At 34.9% G+C, this 22,493-nt stretch overlaps 2 non-coding genes across 2 annotated transcripts; both read right to left on the bottom strand.

Annotated features, from left to right (window-relative positions):
• Window positions 1–3,240: 3,240 nt before the first annotated feature.
• On the bottom strand, window positions 3,241–3,356 carry LOC149776885 (U5 spliceosomal RNA). Its single transcript, XR_016416420.1, has one exon. It is a non-coding gene; the product is annotated as a U5 spliceosomal RNA (small nuclear RNA).
• A 6,141-nt stretch (window positions 3,357–9,497) lies between these two features.
• Window positions 9,498–9,613, bottom strand: LOC149776884 (U5 spliceosomal RNA). The gene has a single exon (XR_016416419.1). It is a non-coding gene; the product is annotated as a U5 spliceosomal RNA (small nuclear RNA).
• Between the last annotated feature and the right edge of the window lie 12,880 nt (window positions 9,614–22,493).

The following is a 22,493-nucleotide window of genomic DNA, read 5'->3' as shown; positions in this document are numbered from 1 at the left end:
TTTGCATGCCACACCTATTTCAATTTTATACATGAAGTCTTTTTGAATTTTATTACAAACAAGACACGTGACACCTTTCAGAAAGTGTGTAGTGCTGGTGTTCCACAGGGTGCAAATTTTGGTCCAAGTGCTCTTGAGAAACCAAAACTTAATTTGCTATATCTTCCTTAATTATAAGAATTTTTCAATGCAATGAAAACCTGAATGTACAAGGCCTCTCTGAGAATATGTTTACAATTTGAAATTATTGATAAAGGAAATTTAAATAAACATTTAAATTTTAAAAACTACATTTTATTGAAAATATAAATTTTCCTACAAGTTTTAAAATTCAGTTTGACAAATTTTAGACAGCAAAGTTGACTAATACATGGTATTTAAAACAAATGGTAGCTTAAGTCTGTACAAGTGATATCATTTTTCCCAGGGTTAGTGAAGCAACACAGCTCATAGTGATTTTGGCAGCAAACCGCAATATGCCTGTCCAGATGCATATAGGTGTAGACACTAAAGAAACAGTGACAGGTGCTATGTTCCACATATTGTGTCAGGTACGTAGGCAGTTGTTTGTATAAGTAATAGCGCACTCAGATTTAAAGTTCGGATGGGACCACTACCATGTTGTATAGCAAAAATGCATTCCATTTCAATGTCAATAACTACAAAAGGTGACAATGGGATAGGAAAATACAGTTTCTAGGGAGGCTCTACCTTACTGAAAAATGGTGTTATTCTCTCTCATGAAGACCTAAGCCATGTCTTTGTGGTGCTATATATCAGTGTGGTGATATGAACTAATCATGGTCACTTATGACAGTACACTTCACATGTCCTTATGAAACCTTGCTATCACCACCGGACTACTGGAGAGCTTCCAAACTGATCCAACTCTAACATTTTGTTCCAGATACAATGTTAGACCTGAAAAGATATAACATGTCTCACTTGATTCTAGAAAACAGTAAGATGTAGGTAAATGAATTTAAAATGTGTTCGATATGGTGATTTCAAAATAACATTAAGGTTGCAAGCATGGGAAAAATATTAAACATGACAGACTGACACTCAAAAAGGTGAAGCGATGACCATGTATTAAAGTGATAAATTTATTCTAAAAATATATGGGGTTTCTAGAAGCATATTTAGCCATTTACAGGTTAAATAGCAAATCAGGTAGACTATGTATCATACAGTTTAAGGCAATGTTGGGGCTGTGAGGTTTGATGATTGGTGCAAACATTAGTACATACCAGTATACAGGAAAGTCAAGCGACAATGTAATAAATTAAAATATATGACTATAAGCGATCTTATTCATGAGGGAAATAACAATTTTGGATATTGCAGATGAATACAGCAAAATGTGGCCACACAGATCAACTATAGATACCAATAAATCCTATATCGTCAACTAAATGTGAAATTCTGATCCCCAAAACGTGAAAACCAGGATGGACATTTACATATGTGGGACATATACAATGTACTTCTTAAGATCAAATGTGCAAACAAAATTCAAATGATCTGTTTCAACATTTATCATTAAGAGTGTTGGTTACCAATTATTAAACTCAATGATTCAATGGAATCAGATATCAGCTGATGCTACAATACTGCACACTGTCATAGTACTAAATTGAAATATGTTATCATACATAGGCCTACTCATGATGAAAATAACATTTTGGGATATTTTCAGCGCACACAGCCAGAAATGGGCCTTACAGATTCACTATATGTACAATGTCAGCCTATATGATGTACTGAATGTGAACGTTTGATCCCAAACATTCTAAAATATATGAATATTTGTTCATGTGGGATATGTAGCTATCGCAAAATCAGTTGTACAAAGTTGAATTCAAATAATCTGTTTGAATATTTCTTATGCAATCTTTAGAGTGTCAGTTAACAAATATTATTAGTAATTAATAATGCATAAAGCAAGATGGATCATCAGCATTCCCATAACATCATATAGGCCACAATGCTGCACTACACCAATCAATATCGTAACCAAACTGAACAATACAATGGAATGCATTTTGTGTTCAGCTTATATTATTTTGCTGTTTTCTTACATCCAAGGGTAATATACATGGGGAAAGTATATTTTATCCCTTTGAATTGTATTTCATTCTGGGACAGTTTAAAATGATTTAGTAGAGAACTTGACTAGGTTCTAGTATAAAGTTTTCATCTCTGTCCTCTCACTAAATACCCTATAACTATGTTTGTAAAAAATTACTGAAGGCCATACAAGCAGATATGTGTTACTCAGGAAGTGACCCCATGATAAACTCATAAATTAACTGCTTGGACCCCTAATAAATACTTTGAATGACCAATACAAACTGGAATTTTGTCTTCGTGTATTTTAAATGATGGTCTCATTTTGACTTACAAAGATATTTTCTCTGACAAAATTTGACAAATATCCAACATTGGAACTTATATATGGTGTAGGAATATTTACATGCTGATATCATTTAATATCATTTCAACAAATATTATATATTTTGGAGTAAATGTTTTAATTTTTTATACTTCTTTTTAAATTTCATTTAAATTTTTCAAAATAAAACTTAACTTTTTATTTCTAATTTCATTCTACTGTTTTTCAAAGTCAATATACATAACATATTGAAATTTCATGTGTCGTTCATTAATAATAAAGATTTAATACCAGTTTAATCTTTACTCAAATACTGCACTGACAGGACATAGCACAATTAATTTTGTTATATGTTCTCTACATTTGGTTCTCGAGGCTGACATTTCCACTGTGTGACAATCAGTACAAATCATATGTTAATCTAAAAATACCTTCACGGTGAAGTTCTTGCCAAAGGTTTTTTTGAGAGGCTGGACTGTCAACAGAGCAGTATGTAAACAGAACACATATTTCACTTCCGGATCATCACCATGGCCTTATTACTGACTATGCACTATCGCCAAAATACACATGGAAAACCACACCTGAGCTCATATTCTCAAGAATAAACAATGACCTTTAAATCCCTATCAAAATCGCATAAATATAACTCTTCTATCACCATGACAATGAGAGAGGAATAAATGTTCTAACAATAGACTAGAACTACCTTTGTGAGTACCGAACTGGAAGTACTGAGACCTGATTATATATTCATCGGTTACTATCTTCCATTTGGATCTGGTTAGAAGAAAAGAGAACAAAATGCTAAATTTGAACAAGAGGTTTACTTTAATTGAATTGGTACCTCACCAAAGTGAGGCTTCAAAGAATGGTCTATAGACTCATTAAATGTTCCTCTCCACGGTAATCTTTAGTAAAAGGCGAAAGATTAATACGATGTGAAGAGAAACCAGAGTAATCATTATACTTTCACGCTTTATTTTGAAGAGAAATAGTTTGAACTTTCCAAATGCTTTTGTAAAGACGATAGTGGAATGGTTATGTCTACAAAGATCCAAAAGGGTCATAGTTTTCAATATACAGTGTCATTTTGCTATTGGCTATTTTGAATTTCAGTGAAACCCATTTATTTTCTTTATACTGGTAGAAAGGATACTAATTAATATTTCTATATTTCTTGTCGTGGAAAAGGCAGGGGGAGTTAATTTGACAGTGAAAGGGATGTAATCCACATTCGTTAGATGTTCGAGTTATCGAGATGGATTATAACTACCTATTTATACATCAGGAAAAGATTACTAATTTGGAAAAAAATAACAGGTGTTTTATTCATATAGGAAATCAAAATTTACTTGAAGAAAAAAAATTCCATTTTAGATTAATGCAACGTGTGGATGTTTCAGATGTTTGGGATATCATCTGTCTTCTCCGAGGAGAGCAATGTAGACCTTAAACCTGGCATATGTACTAGCAAACTAGGGTATGTTATACCAAGCTTAGACCATTAACTGTCTTTATTGCGTTTGGTACAATTCCAATAGGTGGTCCACACATGGTTAAGTAAAGATTCAGACATGTTTAGGCTGCCGTTAATGAAATTGAGTCGCAATTATTACTTCCGGATCAGTACCCACAAAAGTAGTCCCAGTCTATATTTAGAGCATTGTTTCCTCTCTCGTTTCGGTAGTGGTACGCAGCTTAGATTTCGGCTTTTGAGGTATAGATTTCAGGAAAATTAAATTGAAAACTCTTTGTAAAATGAGCATCAATGAGTTTCTCTTCCTACTGCTAAAACTGTTAGATCCAACTCGCAAAAAAGGCGCATAACATATTCCCATGTTGTTGTTGTGGGAATAACGCCATTTTTCAGCACGTGATAGGCTATACATGGCGGCCAGTATAAATAGTGGCATAAGAAACTGGAGAAAACCTCGGGAAGAGCCACCGACTCACGAGAGGCTAATGGCAACCTTTCTCATATACACACATAGACCGACCCCGAGACCCGAACCACGTGGATCGAGATGAGATGGCAGTGATTGGTAAAGTCGAGCGCTTTAGAACACTCGGCCATCCGGGTTCCCGTTTAATTCCATGTAGTTTAAAATTAGCATTTAAAACCTTAATACTTACGTGTAAATTCTTCATTTCTTTTAAGGTATGTCACCTGCTGTGATACATCGCCAGCATTGAAAATTATTTTCTGTCGGAAACGTGTCATGCCGTTTTCATAGATTTGTATGTTTTGAGTTTAAATGAATGCAGCCGGTGTTACTATCCATCAAAAATAATAGTAATACAAAGTTTATGTAAGTAACAACTCAGATTTCGTTAGAGATTTTCAATCACAAATACATAAAAGTAGCTAGAAATACGAGGCCTCCAAAGTTGTATATTAAAACTTGCTGGTACTCTGTGACATGTGAATAGTTTTAAGATTGTTCTTTTTGAATTATTTTTAGGCAGCCATAGTCAAAAAAATTTCCTTAATGTTATTTCGTCTGTTTTGCTTTAATTTGGTTTCGTTAGATGCCTCAAGGAGCAAATCTGAGCAGCTTTGATCATTAATGAAATTGTAAAGCCGATGTAATAAGCCTTTCCCAAAGAATTTATTAATTTCTTAGAATTAGTTCGAAGATGAAAAATACCATGGCACATGCTCATAGGTAGAGAAAAAAATAATGAACAGATCACAGCAAACAAACAAAAAACCCCAACCATGTTGCCACTTTCACATGGACGTAAGCTTATGGTGCTTTAGGTTCGTTGATATTAGACACACACACACACACACACACACACACACACACACACACACACTGTTTACTCATATTCAGCGTGATGTTGTGAGTTTGACGCCATTTTCCAACAATAACAAGAAAAAAACAACTTGCATCTTTCAAATGCAATTAATATTACAGTACCTTCGGTTCTTTGATTTTCAGTCAAAACACACACACACACACACACACACACACACACACACTCGTGCATGTATATACACAGGGCGTTTTTACTGCAGACGAGTTTCAAATATACACTTAACAGATCTTAATTTCCAAAACTTTGATACATCTAGTCCACAATCGTTAGATCACGCCTCTTTTTATTAGCGGATTGATTATTCAGATTGGTTTTACTGGGTTTAATGCCATTTTGCAGCACATGATTGGTATATATATGAACGCTAAATTGATACACTTTGGATGACCATATGCAAATATAATACTTGTACATACATTTGCATACATATTCCACGCAAACTAGACCAGCAAGTAGATCATCGCTTCTTTTGTTTTTTTCTGACACTACCGGTAATGTCAGGGGAGAAAAAAGAAGAAAAGGCGGAGATCTACTTGTTGGTCTAAAAAGCAAACGTGCATCTACATACATGTATTTGAATAAGATCACATCAAATGCTAAATTCATAAACATAAGATAATGTTACTTACTTCCAAACACACATGCATACCATATACATGTGAGATAAAGAGGACAAAATAGAAGGTATGATGCGAGAAAGTGACGTGATAACTAACATACTTCTGGTCCAGTAATATTCAGGGAACATAATATTCCTGATAAACTCCATTTGTCAATAAATCGAACAAGGTCAGATCCATAAGGACATAGAACACAATTAATTTTACTCTATGTTCTCTACATTTGTTTCTCAATACTTCTTAAATCCCTAAAAAATGCATAAATATAACTCTTCTGTCACCACCAAAATGAGAGGAAGAAATATTCTAAAAATAGACTTGAATTACATCTATTGGTACTGAACTGGATGTACTAATTGTGACCTGATTCCTGACAGGCCCAATTTGTTATGGCCAATTTTAGTCAAACTTTTATATTTGCATGCCACACCTATTTCAATTTTATACATGAAGTCTTTTTGAATTTTATTACAAACAAGACACGTGACACCTTTCAGAAAGTGTGTAGTGCTGGTGTTCCACAGGGTGCAAGTTTTGGTCCAAGTGCTCTTGAGAAACCAAAACTTAATTTGCTATATCTTCCTTAATTATAAGAATTTTTCAATGCAATGAAAACCTGAATGTACAAGGCCTCTCTGAGAATATGTTTACAATTTGAAATTATTGATAAAGGAAATTTAAATAAACATTTAAATTTTAAAAACTACATTTTATTGAAAATATAAATTTTCCTACAAGTTTTAAAATTCAGTTTGACAAATTTTAGACAGCAAAGTTGACTAATACATGGTATTTAAAACAAATGGTAGCTTAAGTCTGTACAAGTGATATCATTTTTCCCAGGGTTAGTGAAGCAACACAGCTCATAGTGATTTTGGCAGCAAACCGCAATATGCCTGTCCAGATGCATATAGGTGTAGACACTAAAGAAACAGTGACAGGTGCTATGTTCCACATATTGTGTCAGGTACGTAGGCAGTTGTTTGTATAAGTAATAGCGCACTCAGATTTAAAGTTCGGATGGGACCACTACCATGTTGTATAGCAAAAATGCATTCCATTTCAATGTCAATAACTACAAAAGGTGACAATGGGATAGGAAAATACAGTTTCTAGGGAGGCTCTACCTTACTGAAAAATGGTGTTATTCTCTCTCATGAAGACCTAAGCCATGTCTTTGTGGTGCTATATATCAGTGTGGTGATATGAACTAATCATGGTCACTTATGACAGTACACTTCACATGTCCTTATGAAACCTTGCTATCACCACCGGACTACTGGAGAGCTTCCAAACTGATCCAACTCTAACATTTTGTTCCAGATACAATGTTAGACCTGAAAAGATATAACATGTCTCACTTGATTCTAGAAAACAGTAAGATGTAGGTAAATGAATTTAAAATGTGTTCGATATGGTGATTTCAAAATAACATTAAGGTTGCAAGCATGGGAAAAATATTAAACATGACAGACTGACACTCAAAAAGGTGAAGCGATGACCATGTATTAAAGTGATAAATTTATCCTAAAAATATATGGGGTTTCTAGAAGCATATTTAGCCATTTACAGGTTAAATAGCAAATCAGGTAGACTATGTATCATACAGTTTAAGGCAATGTTGGGGCTGTGAGGTTTGATGATTGGTGCAAACATTAGTACATACCAGTATACAGGAAAGTCAAGCGACAATGTAATAAATTAAAATATATGACTATAAGCGATCTTATTCATGAGGGAAATAACAATTTTGGATATTGCAGATGAATACAGCAAAATGTGGCCACACAGATCAACTATAGATACCAATAAATCCTATATCGTCAACTAAATGTGAAATTCTGATCCCCAAAACGTGAAAACCAGGATGGACATTTACATATGTGGGACATATACAATGTACTTCTTAAGATCAAATGTGCAAACAAAATTCAAATGATCTGTTTCAACATTTATCATTAAGAGTGTTGGTTACCAATTATTAAACTCAATGATTCAATGGAATCAGATATCAGCTGATGCTACAATACTGCACACTGTCATAGTACTAAATTGAAATATGTTATCATACATAGGCCTACTCATGATGAAAATAACATTTTGGGATATTTTCAGCGCACACAGCCAGAAATGGGCCTTACAGATTCACTATATGTACAATGTCAGCCTATATGATGTACTGAATGTGAACGTTTGATCCCAAACATTCTAAAATATATGAATATTTGTTCATGTGGGATATGTAGCTATCGCAAAATCAGTTGTACAAAGTTGAATTCAAATAATCTGTTTGAATATTTCTTATGCAATCTTTAGAGTGTCAGTTAACAAATATTATTAGTAATTAATAATGCATAAAGCAAGATGGATCATCAGCATTCCCATAACATCATATAGGCCACAATGCTGCACTACACCAATCAATATCGTAACCAAACTGAACAATACAATGGAATGCATTTTGTGTTCAGCTTATATTATTTTGCTGTTTTCTTACATCCAAGGGTAATATACATGGGGAAAGTATATTTTATCCCTTTGAATTGTATTTCATTCTGGGACAGTTTAAAATGATTTAGTAGAGAACTTGACTAGGTTCTAGTATAAAGTTTTCATCTCTGTCCTCTCACTAAATACCCTATAACTATGTTTGTAAAAAATTACTGAAGGCCATACAAGCAGATATGTGTTACTCAGGAAGTGACCCCATGATAAACTCATAAATTAACTGCTTGGACCCCTAATAAATACTTTGAATGACCAATACAAACTGGAATTTTGTCTTCGTGTATTTTAAATGATGGTCTCATTTTGACTTACAAAGATATTTTCTCTGACAAAATTTGACAAATATCCAACATTGGAACTTATATATGGTGTAGGAATATTTACATGCTGATATCATTTAATATCATTTCAACAAATATTATATATTTTGGAGTAAATGTTTTAATTTTTTATACTTCTTTTTAAATTTCATTTAAATTTTTCAAAATAAAACTTAACTTTTTATTTCTAATTTCATTCTACTGTTTTTCAAAGTCAATATACATAACATATTGAAATTTCATGTGTCGTTCATTAATAATAAAGATTTAATACCAGTTTAATCTTTACTCAAATACTGCACTGACAGGACATAGCACAATTAATTTTGTTATATGTTCTCTACATTTGGTTCTCGAGGCTGACATTTCCACTGTGTGACAATCAGTACAAATCATATGTTAATCTAAAAATACCTTCACGGTGAAGTTCTTGCCAAAGGTTTTTTTGAGAGGCTGGACTGTCAACAGAGCAGTATGTAAACAGAACACATATTTCACTTCCGGATCATCACCATGGCCTTATTACTGACTATGCACTATCGCCAAAATACACATGGAAAACCACACCTGAGCTCATATTCTCAAGAATAAACAATGACCTTTAAATCCCTATCAAAATCGCATAAATATAACTCTTCTATCACCATGACAATGAGAGAGGAATAAATGTTCTAACAATAGACTAGAACTACCTTTGTGAGTACCGAACTGGAAGTACTGAGACCTGATTATATAATCATCGGTTACTATCTTCCATTTGGATCTGGTTAGAAGAAAAGAGAACAAAATGCTAAATTTGAACAAGAGGTTTACTTTAATTGAATTGGTACCTCACCAAAGTGAGGCTTCAAAGAATGGTCTATAGACTCATTAAATGTTCCTCTCCACGGTAATCTTTAGTAAAAGGCGAAAGATTAATACGATGTGAAGAGAAACCAGAGTAATCATTATACTTTCACGCTTTATTTTGAAGAGAAATAGTTTGAACTTTCCAAATGCTTTTGTAAAGACGATAGTGGAATGGTTATGTCTACAAAGATCCAAAAGGGTCATAGTTTTCAATATACAGTGTCATTTTGCTATTGGCTATTTTGAATTTCAGTGAAACCCATTTATTTTCTTTATACTGGTAGAAAGGATACTAATTAATATTTCTATATTTCTTGTCGTGGAAAAGGCAGGGGGAGTTAATTTGACAGTGAAAGGGATGTAATCCACATTCGTTAGATGTTCGAGTTATCGAGATGGATTATAACTACCTATTTATACATCAGGAAAAGATTACTAATTTGGAAAAAAATAACAGGTGTTTTATTCATATAGGAAATCAAAATTTACTTGAAGAAAAAAAATTCCATTTTAGATTAATGCAACGTGTGGATGTTTCAGATGTTTGGGATATCATCTGTCTTCTCCGAGGAGAGCAATGTAGACCTTAAACCTGGCATATGTACTAGCAAACTAGGGTATGTTATACCAAGCTTAGACCATTAACTGTCTTTATTGCGTTTGGTACAATTCCAATAGGTGGTCCACACATGGTTAAGTAAAGATTCAGACATGTTTAGGCTGCCGTTAATGAAATTGAGTCGCAATTATTACTTCCGGATCAGTACCCACAAAAGTAGTCCCAGTCTATATTTAGAGCATTGTTTCCTCTCTCGTTTCGGTAGTGGTACGCAGCTTAGATTTCGGCTTTTGAGGTATAGATTTCAGGAAAATTAAATTGAAAACTCTTTGTAAAATGAGCATCAATGAGTTTCTCTTCCTACTGCTAAAACTGTTAGATCCAACTCGCAAAAAAGGCGCATAACATATTCCCATGTTGTTGTTGTGGGAATAACGCCATTTTTCAGCACGTGATAGGCTATACATGGCGGCCAGTATAAATAGTGGCATAAGAAACTGGAGAAAACCTCGGGAAGAGCCACCGACTCACGAGAGGCTAATGGCAACCTTTCTCATATACACACATAGACCGACCCCGAGACCCGAACCACGTGGATCGAGATGAGATGGCAGTGATTGGTAAAGTCGAGCGCTTTAGAACACTCGGCCATCCGGGTTCCCGTTTAATTCCATGTAGTTTAAAATTAGCATTTAAAACCTTAATACTTACGTGTAAATTCTTCATTTCTTTTAAGGTATGTCACCTGCTGTGATACATCGCCAGCATTGAAAATTATTTTCTGTCGGAAACGTGTCATGCCGTTTTCATAGATTTGTATGTTTTGAGTTTAAATGAATGCAGCCGGTGTTACTATCCATCAAAAATAATAGTAATACAAAGTTTATGTAAGTAACAACTCAGATTTCGTTAGAGATTTTCAATCACAAATACATAAAAGTAGCTAGAAATACGAGGCCTCCAAAGTTGTATATTAAAACTTGCTGGTACTCTGTGACATGTGAATGGTTTTAAGATTGTTCTTTTTGAATTATTTTTAGGCAGCCATAGTCAAAAAAATTTCCTTAATGTTATTTCGTCTGTTTTGCTTTAATTTGGTTTCGTTAGATGCCTCAAGGAGCAAATCTGAGCAGCTTTGATCATTAATGAAATTGTAAAGCCGATGTAATAAACCTTTCCCAAAGAATTTATTAATTTCTTAGAATTAGTTCGAAGATGAAAAATACCATGGCACATGCTCATAGGTAGAGAAAAAAATAATGAACAGATCACAGCAAACAAACAAAAAACCCCAACCATGTTGCCACTTTCACATGGACGTAAGCTTATGGTGCTTTAGGTTCGTTGATATTAGACACACACACACACACACACACACACACACACACACACACACACACTGTTTACTCATATTCAGCGTGATGTTGTGAGTTTGACGCCATTTTCCAACAATAACAAGAAAAAAACAACTTGCATCTTTCAAATGCAATTAATATTACAGTACCTTCGGTTCTTTGATTTTCAGTCAAAACACACACACACACACACACACACACACACACACTCGTGCATGTATATACACAGGGCGTTTTTACTGCAGACGAGTTTCAAATATACACTTAACAGATCTTAATTTCCAAAACTTTGATACATCTAGTCCACAATCGTTAGATCACGCCTCTTTTTATTAGCGGATTGATTATTCAGATTGGTTTTACTGGGTTTAATGCCATTTTGCAGCACATGATTGGTATATATATGAACGCTAAATTGATACACTTTGGATGACCATATGCAAATATAATACTTGTACATACATTTGCATACATATTCCACGCAAACTAGACCAGCAAGTAGATCATCGCTTCTTTTGTTTTTTTCTGACACTACCGGTAATGTCAGGGGAGAAAAAAGAAGAAAAGGCGGAGATCTACTTGTTGGTCTAAAAAGCAAACGTGCATCTACATACATGTATTTGAATAAGATCACATCAAATGCTAAATTCATAAACATAAGATAATGTTACTTACTTCCAAACACACATGCATACCATATACATGTGAGATAAAGAGGACAAAATAGAAGGTATGATGCGAGAAAGTGACGTGATAACTAACATACTTCTGGTCCAGTAATATTCAGGGAACATAATATTCCTGATAAACTCCATTTGTCAATAAATCGAACAAGGTCAGATCCATAAGGACATAGAACACAATTAATTTTACTCTATGTTCTCTACATTTGTTTCTCAATACTTCTTAAATCCCTAAAAAATGCATAAATATAACTCTTCTGTCACCACCAAAATGAGAGGAAGAAATATTCTAAAAATAGACTTGAACTACATCTATTGGTACTGAACTGGATGTACTAATTGTGACCTGATTCCTGACAGGCCCAATTTGTTATGGCCAATTTTAGTCAAACTTTTATATTTGCATGCCACACCTATTTCAATTTTATACATGAAGTCTTTTTGAATTTTATTACAAACAAGACACGTGACACCTTTCAGAAAGTGTGTAGTGCTGGTGTTCCACAGGGTGCAAATTTTGGTCCAAGTGCTCTTGAGAAACCAAAACTTAATTTGCTATATCTTCCTTAATTATAAGAATTTTTCAATGCAATGAAAACCTGAATGTACAAGGCCTCTCTGAGAATATGTTTACAATTTGAAATTATTGATAAAGGAAATTTAAATAAACATTTAAATTTTAAAAACTACATTTTATTGAAAATATAAATTTTCCTACAAGTTTTAAAATTCAGTTTGACAAATTTTAGACAGCAAAGTTGACTAATACATGGTATTTAAAACAAATGGTAGCTTAAGTCTGTACAAGTGATATCATTTTTCCCAGGGTTAGTGAAGCAACACAGCTCATAGTGATTTTGGCAGCAAACCGCAATATGCCTGTCCAGATGCATATAGGTGTAGACACTAAAGAAACAGTGACAGGTGCTATGTTCCACATATTGTGTCAGGTACGTAGGCAGTTGTTTGTATAAGTAATAGCGCACTCAGATTTAAAGTTCGGATGGGACCACTACCATGTTGTATAGCAAAAATGCATTCCATTTCAATGTCAATAACTACAAAAGGTGACAATGGGATAGGAAAATACAGTTTCTAGGGAGGCTCTACCTTACTGAAAAATGGTGTTATTCTCTCTCATGAAGACCTAAGCCATGTCTTTGTGGTGCTATATATCAGTGTGGTGATATGAACTAATCATGGTCACTTATGACAGTACACTTCACATGTCCTTATGAAACCTTGCTATCACCACCGGACTACTGGAGAGCTTCCAAACTGATCCAACTCTAACATTTTGTTCCAGATACAATGTTAGACCTGAAAAGATATAACATGTCTCACTTGATTCTAGAAAACAGTAAGATGTAGGTAAATGAATTTAAAATGTGTTCGATATGGTGATTTCAAAATAACATTAAGGTTGCAAGCATGGGAAAAATATTAAACATGACAGACTGACACTCAAAAAGGTGAAGCGATGACCATGTATTAAAGTGATAAATTCATCCTAAAAATATATGGGGTTTCTAGAAGCATATTTAGCCATTTACAGGTTAAATAGCAAATCAGGTAGACTATGTATCATACAGTTTAAGGCAATGTTGGGGCTGTGAGGTTTGATGATTGGTGCAAACATTAGTACATACCAGTATACAGGAAAGTCAAGCGACAATGTAATAAATTAAAATATATGACTATAAGCGATCTTATTCATGAGGGAAATAACAATTTTGGATATTGCAGATGAATACAGCAAAATGTGGCCACACAGATCAACTATAGATACCAATAAATCCTATATCGTCAACTAAATGTGAAATTCTGATCCCCAAAACGTGAAAACCAGGATGGACATTTACATATGTGGGACATATACAATGTACTTCTTAAGATCAAATGTGCAAACAAAATTCAAATGATCTGTTTCAACATTTATCATTAAGAGTGTTGGTTACCAATTATTAAACTCAATGATTCAATGGAATCAGATATCAGCTGATGCTACAATACTGCACACTGTCATAGTACTAAATTGAAATATGTTATCATACATAGGCCTACTCATGATGAAAATAACATTTTGGGATATTTTCAGCGCACACAGCCAGAAATGGGCCTTACAGATTCACTATATGTACAATGTCAGCCTATATGATGTACTGAATGTGAACGTTTGATCCCAAACATTCTAAAATATATGAATATTTGTTCATGTGGGATATGTAGCTATCGCAAAATCAGTTGTACAAAGTTGAATTCAAATAATCTGTTTGAATATTTCTTATGCAATCTTTAGAGTGTCAGTTAACAAATATTATTAGTAATTAATAATGCATAAAGCAAGATGGATCATCAGCATTCCCATAACATCATATAGGCCACAATGCTGCACTACACCAATCAATATCGTAACCAAACTGAACAATACAATGGAATGCATTTTGTGTTCAGCTTATATTATTTTGCTGTTTTCTTACATCCAAGGGTAATATACATGGGGAAAGTATATTTTATCCCTTTGAATTGTATTTCATTCTGGGACAGTTTAAAATGATTTAGTAGAGAACTTGACTAGGTTCTAGTATAAAGTTTTCATCTCTGTCCTCTCACTAAATACCCTATAACTATGTTTGTAAAAAATTACTGAAGGCCATACAAGCAGATATGTGTTACTCAGGAAGTGACCCCATGATAAACTCATAAATTAACTGCTTGGACCCCTAATAAATACTTTGAATGACCAATACAAACTGGAATTTTGTCTTCGTGTATTTTAAATGATGGTCTCATTTTGACTTACAAAGATATTTTCTCTGACAAAATTTGACAAATATCCAACATTGGAACTTATATATGGTGTAGGAATATTTACATGCTGATATCATTTAATATCATTTCAACAAATATTATATATTTTGGAGTAAATGTTTTAATTTTTTATACTTCTTTTTAAATTTCATTTAAATTTTTCAAAATAAAACTTAACTTTTTATTTCTAATTTCATTCTACTGTTTTTCAAAGTCAATATACATAACATATTGAAATTTCATGTGTCGTTCATTAATAATAAAGATTTAATACCAGTTTAATCTTTACTCAAATACTGCACTGACAGGACATAGCACAATTAATTTTGTTATATGTTCTCTACATTTGGTTCTCGAGGCTGACATTTCCACTGTGTGACAATCAGTACAAATCATATGTTAATCTAAAAATACCTTCACGGTGAAGTTCTTGCCAAAGGTTTTTTTGAGAGGCTGGACTGTCAACAGAGCAGTATGTAAACAGAACACATATTTCACTTCCGGATCATCACCATGGCCTTATTACTGACTATGCACTATCGCCAAAATACACATGGAAAACCACACCTGAGCTCATATTCTCAAGAATAAACAATGACCTTTAAATCCCTATCAAAATCGCATAAATATAACTCTTCTATCACCATGACAATGAGAGAGGAATAAATGTTCTAACAATAGACTAGAACTACCTTTGTGAGTACCGAACTGGAAGTACTGAGACCTGATTATATAATCATCGGTTACTATCTTCCATTTGGATCTGGTTAGAAGAAAAGAGAACAAAATGCTAAATTTGAACAAGAGGTTTACTTTAATTGAATTGGTACCTCACCAAAGTGAGGCTTCAAAGAATGGTCTATAGACTCATTAAATGTTCCTCTCCACGGTAATCTTTAGTAACTTATGTTGGCACCCCATGACTCCGTTCCTGCAGATGCTGGTAAAGAGTTGGAGGTGTCACCCTGTTTTTCGTTTGTAAAAGTCATGGTTTGTGATTTATGTATCCCCCGTCCTCCCATATGTAGATTCCATATGTGATATTGCTTTTTTTGTATTCATTTTGTTTTATATAAAAGTTTTAATTTTATTATTTTTTTTTATTATATTTGTATCTTTTTTTATTTTCTTTTTTTCTTTTTTTTTTGTTTGTTTTTGTTTTTTATTTATTTATTTATCTCTTTTTTCGTCAGGGTTGATCTTTGTTTCGTTTCGCCATATATCTCGAGTTGTCCCTGCATTCGGGTTCTGAGTTGTACTCCGTTCCCACTCGGTAGGCAGGTCGGTTTCCATTCTCAGGTCAATACTTGCAAACACTAGTGCTCGTGATTGTTTTCTTGCCTTGAACCCGACATGCTTGAAACTTAGGATCGTACTCGTTTTCCCTTTACGAAAGTTCAGGGTAAAAGTTTCCGTTCCCATCCCCATTTCGTTATCGTTATTATTTTTGAGTGACTTGCCATAGTCATTAAAGTCCGGTGTGGTGCTGTTTGTGTGTGTTGTGTTGTAACTGCATTTGATTTTGTGTATAGACTGGCAATATCTAGATCATATCTTAAGAGTTTTGGGTTAACTATCTAGTTTTCAGTAGTGGCACGGTAGACTTGGTTTTAGTCCCTGTGGTGTAGGTCTATCTGTACTTGGAGAATTGTTTGATTGATATCCCGGCTGGGGTGTAATTAATCATTGGTAGTCATTGTTCCAAGATTCGTGTGAACATCAGCTAGAAAGGATTTTACTGGGATAGTTTGGATTCAGGTTCATTATATGATGTATTGTTTAGGAGGTTAATCATATTTAGTTATAATTTCTTCCTTTTTTTGTTTGTTTTTTCTTATATATAAAAATGAAAATAGATGTATTCTTTTAAAAAATTGGACTTTTTAGTTTTGTTTTATTTTTATTTTGTGTGGTTTTGTGTGTTTGTGTATGCATGTACGCAGTTTACTTTGTTGTTGTGCATACTTATCTGCTTATTGTTGGGTTCCTATAGATAGAAATGATGTGTGTGGGCTGGTTAGGTTATTGTATTTTTTTTTCGTTGGGATTTTGTACAGACAGGACCTTCATGGACTCTATTTAGACAGTCTCTTTCCTCGACTTTATCCAGCAGGCCATATCTGTTTAGCGAGCGTTGCATATTCTGGTGGGTCTTTGTTTATTTTGTGTTTAGGGGGGAGGGGGTATCAGTTACAGATGTGTTGACTGAGATTCCCTTGGGATAAACTCTTGAAGAGAGTTAATTCTCTAGCCCTCACATCTGTTTCTGTTATATGCCTATAGCTATATTCGCTAGTCGGGATGAAATAGTTGTTTTTGTAGTATGGCCAGGTTTACCGTACATGTATAGGTGGAGGGATTGGATTTGCACAAAATAAGACAGTCACAGCGGGAGATGGTGGGGTTCCATTGGGATAAACTCCTTAATAGGGTTTTTGCCTACCGCCTCCTCTGTGTACTGTTTCTGTGTTGTTTAATTTCGTAATTGGTTGATAAATGGTTTTGGTGGTGAATTTTTTATATAATGGTAGACAGTCCTGATTATAGTTAGTTTGTGATCGCAGGATGGGGTTTTGGGTTTCCGTTGGGATAAACTCTTTAATAGAGTTATGCCCGCTGCCCCTTCTGCCTACTGTTTCAATGTATGCGTGTGTGTATGTGTTAGTTCTTTGTACATGTTGGATGTTATTCGGATGGCTTGGTAGTCCATATTTTATCGTTTCTAATTTGCACGATATTATTTATGTATTGAATTATCTCATCATATAAGTTTTTATCCTCTATGTTGTCCGTGTACAATAATTGTTTTGTCTGGAAATTCCCTATTGAATTTTTTATTTCCTGTTTAATGGCATCCCTTTGTGTTTTTGTATTTGGACAATATAAAATTAGATGTCGTTTGCTATCGTATTGAGTGTTGCATAAGATACATTGTGGTATGGATGGGACGATTTTCCTAAAGAAGGCTTTTTCTCCTGTCCACCATGCATCGTGTAGGTATAGATATAATCTTGTTTGAGTGTTGGTGTTTTTTATTTTACCCCATTTCTCCCAGATTGGTTTCCAGTTTAGGTCTGGGTGTAGATGTTCTATTTGTGTTTTGTGTTGGTTTGTATAAATGTTATGTAAGTATCCGTATGTTTTTTCTTCCTGTAAGCTCCATATTTCTTTGTTAATTCTGTATTCTATGATTGTGTTTTTTATTTTATATGCGATGTTTGGGGGTTTGAGTTTCTTTGTTAGTTTGTTATTTTTATATATTTCTGGGAAATTATTTAAGATATATCCAAAGAAATAAACATATATGTTTTTCCATGGTCTTCCGTCCAGGTTTTGTAATTTTTGTATTCTGTTAATGATGTTTGCCTTTTGTTTGATAGCAAGAATAGGGATGTTAAGCCCCCCTTTCTTGTTTTCTCTTTGCAGTGTCTGTTTACTTAGTTTGTGTATTTTCCCATTCCATATGAACTGGTATATTACCTTTTCGAATTTCCTAATGTACTGCATATCAAAGTCTATAACACTAAACTCATACCATATGTTACTAAAAAGGTATGTTTTAGCTATGTGGGCTCTGTCGATAAGGTTAAAATACAGCGAGCTCCACAAAAGTAATTGTCTTTTTAGTTTGTTTAGTACATTTAGGTAGTTTAAGTGTTTCGCGTTTTTTCCAAAAATAATGCCGAGTGTTTTAACGTGTTTCTTTATTTTGTCAGGTGGTAAACCTGGATAGTTTCCACGCCAGTTCCCGAGTAACAAGATTTCGGTTTTCCCATCGTTTATCTGGGATCCGGATGCTTTTCCATAGTTGTAGTATTCTTGCATTAGATGTTTATATGAGGTTGTGTCTTTTATAAAATTGGTACAGTCATCCGCGTGCTGTAGCATCTTTATTTCTTCTTTTAGGTTAGGAATATGTATCCCTCTGATGTTTTCATTGCTCTGTATTTTGATTCTTAGCGCTTCGATGCCCATTACATAGAGTAACATGGATAAAGGGCATCCCTGTCTCACCGATCTCTCTATCGGGAATTTGTTTGTAATCGCGCCATTAGTTTGTACTACTGCTGATATGTTGTTATATAGGATTTCTATCCACTCTTTATAAATCGGTCCAAAATTAAAACGCTTTAGGATTTCAGTTATGTAATTTTTTTCAACCCTATCGAAAGCCTTTTCTTGATCTATTAGGATCATCGCTCCGGTATCCTTTTGGCTCTCAATAAAGTCTATAATGGTTTTGATTGATAAGGTGTTGTCTAGAATATTTTTGTCATCACCTCCGCATGTTTGATTTATATTGATTATATCGTTGAGTGTAGTGGTGGTTCTACTGGCCAGTATTTTACTTAGTACTTTATAATCTGTGTTTAGTAGAGTGATTGGTCGCCAATTTGTTAATTCATTGGCATTCCCTTTGTTTTTGTAAATTAGCGTGATTAGTCCTTGTTTCATGCTTGGGGACATTTCTTTTTGTTTGAAAATTTCCTTGAAGATCTTACATAATAATGGTGCTAGTAGTTTTTGGAAAGTCTTATAGAATTCAGCGGTTAGGCCGTCTAATCCCGGGGATTTATCCTTGTTTAGTTGGTTGATTGCGTTTATTATTTCTTGTTCCGTGATGGGGTTTTCGCATAGGTCTGTATTCTCCTGGCTTAGTTTCGGAAAGTTTACATTTTCCATGTAATGTGTTATATTTGATGTTGGTATTTTTTGTGATTGGTATAGATTTGCATAAAATTTATGTATATAGTCTAGTATTTCTGTTTTATGTTTTAGGACTTTTTCTCCTTCTTTTAATTCTGTGATGCTTCGTTCCAAACCTTTTCTAATCTCCTCTTTCCTATATAGGTGCCTCCCTTCTTTGTAAATGTAGTGGAATTTACCAGCTCTGAGTCTATTTCCTATTTCTTCTTTTTCTTTCAGTGTATGTAGGACGCTTTTTGCCGTTTGTATATCTTTGTTTGTGGATTCAGGGTGGTGGATAATATAATGACATTCCCTCTCAATGTACATTTTGTTTTTTGCTATGGAGAGTGCATATGATTGGGAGATATTTTTAATATCCTTTTTTTTTTGTTCCCATTCTTCTATTATATTATTGCAGTGTATATCGTGGTTGGTCAAAATATGGGCAATTTCCTGCTGGTATGTTTCCAGCTGTAGTAACTGATTGTTTAATTTCCATTGTCCCCTTCCCCACTTGTGTGGGTTTCGGGTTTTTATTACTACAGAAGTAGCATTATGGTCCGCTAGTTTAAAAGGGAGGATTTCAGAGTTTATTATATTTTCCTTGTTTTGGTCATCTACATATATTCTGTCTAGTCTCGAGGCTCCATCGTTTTTATAGTGATATGTAAATTGATTCCCTTTTGGATTTTTGAATCTGTATGAATCTGTTAGTGAGTGTTCCTCTATCAGGTTGGATACGGTGGGGGCAAGTTCTTTGTCAAATTCAGACATTCCTCCCTTCCGGTCCAGGTCTGATATAGTGCAGTTAAAATCTCCAGCTATCAACATGTGTTCGAGGTTGAATTCTCTTAGGTATTCTTGTAAGGTTTGGTAGTAGTGTCTCCTATGTGTTTTATTTCCTGGTGCATATATGTTAATTATGTGTATGCTGTTAATAAAAATGTGTAATACCCTACCTTTTAGTGTGTCGGGTATGTTGTAGTTTTTCCATTTATTATTTTTTATGTTTTTATTTAATATAACAGCTACCCCTGATCTTGGGTTAATTAGGTCTTTTTGTACTATGAGTGTAGCATCCAAATTGTTTTCCAGGTATTGTATTACTTGAATGTTTATGTCGTGTATTTCCTGTAATAGGATAATGTGATAATTTCTTGCAAAATGTACGAGTTGTTTGGCTTTATCATGGTTTAGTCCATTACAATTTAGAGATAGAATGCGTATTTCTTGCTCCATTTCCATAGAAAAAGAATGTAAGGGTTACTGAGGGTTTATTCTGCATTATGAGTTTTGGCAGTGGTTGTGTGTGGTGGCTTGTTAGCGGTTATGGCTTTTGGTTGGTGTTTTAGTTATTGTTTTGTATTTTGTTGGTGTAGTGTTTGGGTGATCCTTGTTTTTGGTGGTTGTTGTATTTATGTGCTTGGTTGATAGTGCTGCTTCTTGTTGTTGGTGCTGCTTCTTGCTCTTGTGCGGGCATATGAGTTTTGCTGGTTGTTGCACGCTGATTTCGTGTGAGGCTGCTTTTGACGATTTTGGTGGGGTCTGATATAGGTTGTTTTCCTCTTTGTTGTTCCTTGTCATTGTTTTTTGGGGGCCTGGTTCCATTTAATTCGGATTGCTTGGTTTTCTGATTCTTTCTTTTCTTTCGTGGTTCTACAGTTTGGTAATCTGTTTCGGTTACACTTTCACTGCCCGACTCCGCCCGTTTACCATCGTGCTCGTCCTCCAGCGCCGCCTCCTCCTCACTCTGCATGGCCTCCTCCTCCTCCTCCTTTTCTGGAGCTGCTGGGGGCTGGGGCTGCTCCATGCTGACAGCCTCCTGGTCCGGCTCATGATCAGAATCGCCACCATCGTCGGAGATGTGTCCGAACAGATCATCACTTCTTGACGCCGCCGCCGCATATGTACCACGTCCGTTTGCCTCTCTGCAATCTCTCCTCACGTGGCCCTTTTTTCCGCAAGTGAGGCAGGGGCGTGTGACATTGCACCCTGGGTACCACGAGTGTACCACGAAACCATGTACCTTAAAAAACTCTGGCACCCTATCTACGTCTGCAGCATCAATCTGCACTATTCTCTTTCCCGTTCTCACTGTCGGGAACCCCCGCAATGTCTCCCACCTAACCTTACAAATTCCGACACCCAGTCTGGCTTCAACTCCCTCCTTAAACAAGTCCATAGGGAACTCATTTGGGTATCTGGTAATGTGTATGTCTATGAATTTTCTTTTTGTAAACCTAGTTATGGGTGGTGGTGTTGTGATCAGGACTGTCTTCCCTTTTATAGTAAAACTCTCAAAATTAATTATTTTGGTTTTGTTTTTAGGATAGATCAGCATAATCCCTCTTCCTATATTTGTAATAAAATCGATGTTTTCGAGGGTTACTCCCCTGGCGGCTAGTGCTCCGAGGATTTCGGGGGTTGCCGGTCTTTCCGCCGCATGGACTTGGGACAGATCTACCGCTTGGACATAGTCCCATCTTTCTGCGGTGAAAAGTCTGCCTTCTTCCGTATCGGTGAAGGCGTGCTTGGGTAAGAATTGCTTACATACCTCTTCGCTGTTCATCTTGTATGAGTGAAACAGTATGCTTATTTGTACTGATATACGGTAAACGTTAGAATTTAATGTGTAGTGGTGATGTGTGTTGCGACAGGGTCCTTAAAGGGGCTGTGATATTTAAGTGGCAATGTCGTGTAAGGAAGAATAAAGAGATAGATTAGAACGGACTCACCAAACGGTTCGGCTTCCCAGCTGAATTCCACCTGCTCCTGAATCACTGCTTACCTTCCTTTTTTATCCAGTCTAAATAATACGATGTGAAGAGAAGAGTAATCTTTAGTAAAAGGCGAAAGATTAATACGATGTGAAGAGAAA

The sequence above is a fragment of the Sinohyriopsis cumingii genome, chromosome 18, assembly GCF_028554795.1.
Source record: "Sinohyriopsis cumingii isolate HCF-2022 chromosome 18, ASM2855479v2, whole genome shotgun sequence".
In the NCBI taxonomy this organism is placed as follows: Eukaryota; Metazoa; Mollusca; class Bivalvia; order Unionida; family Unionidae; genus Sinohyriopsis; species Sinohyriopsis cumingii.
Note: the sequence above shows the minus strand (reverse complement) of the source record. Positions and strands in the feature narration are given on the sequence as shown.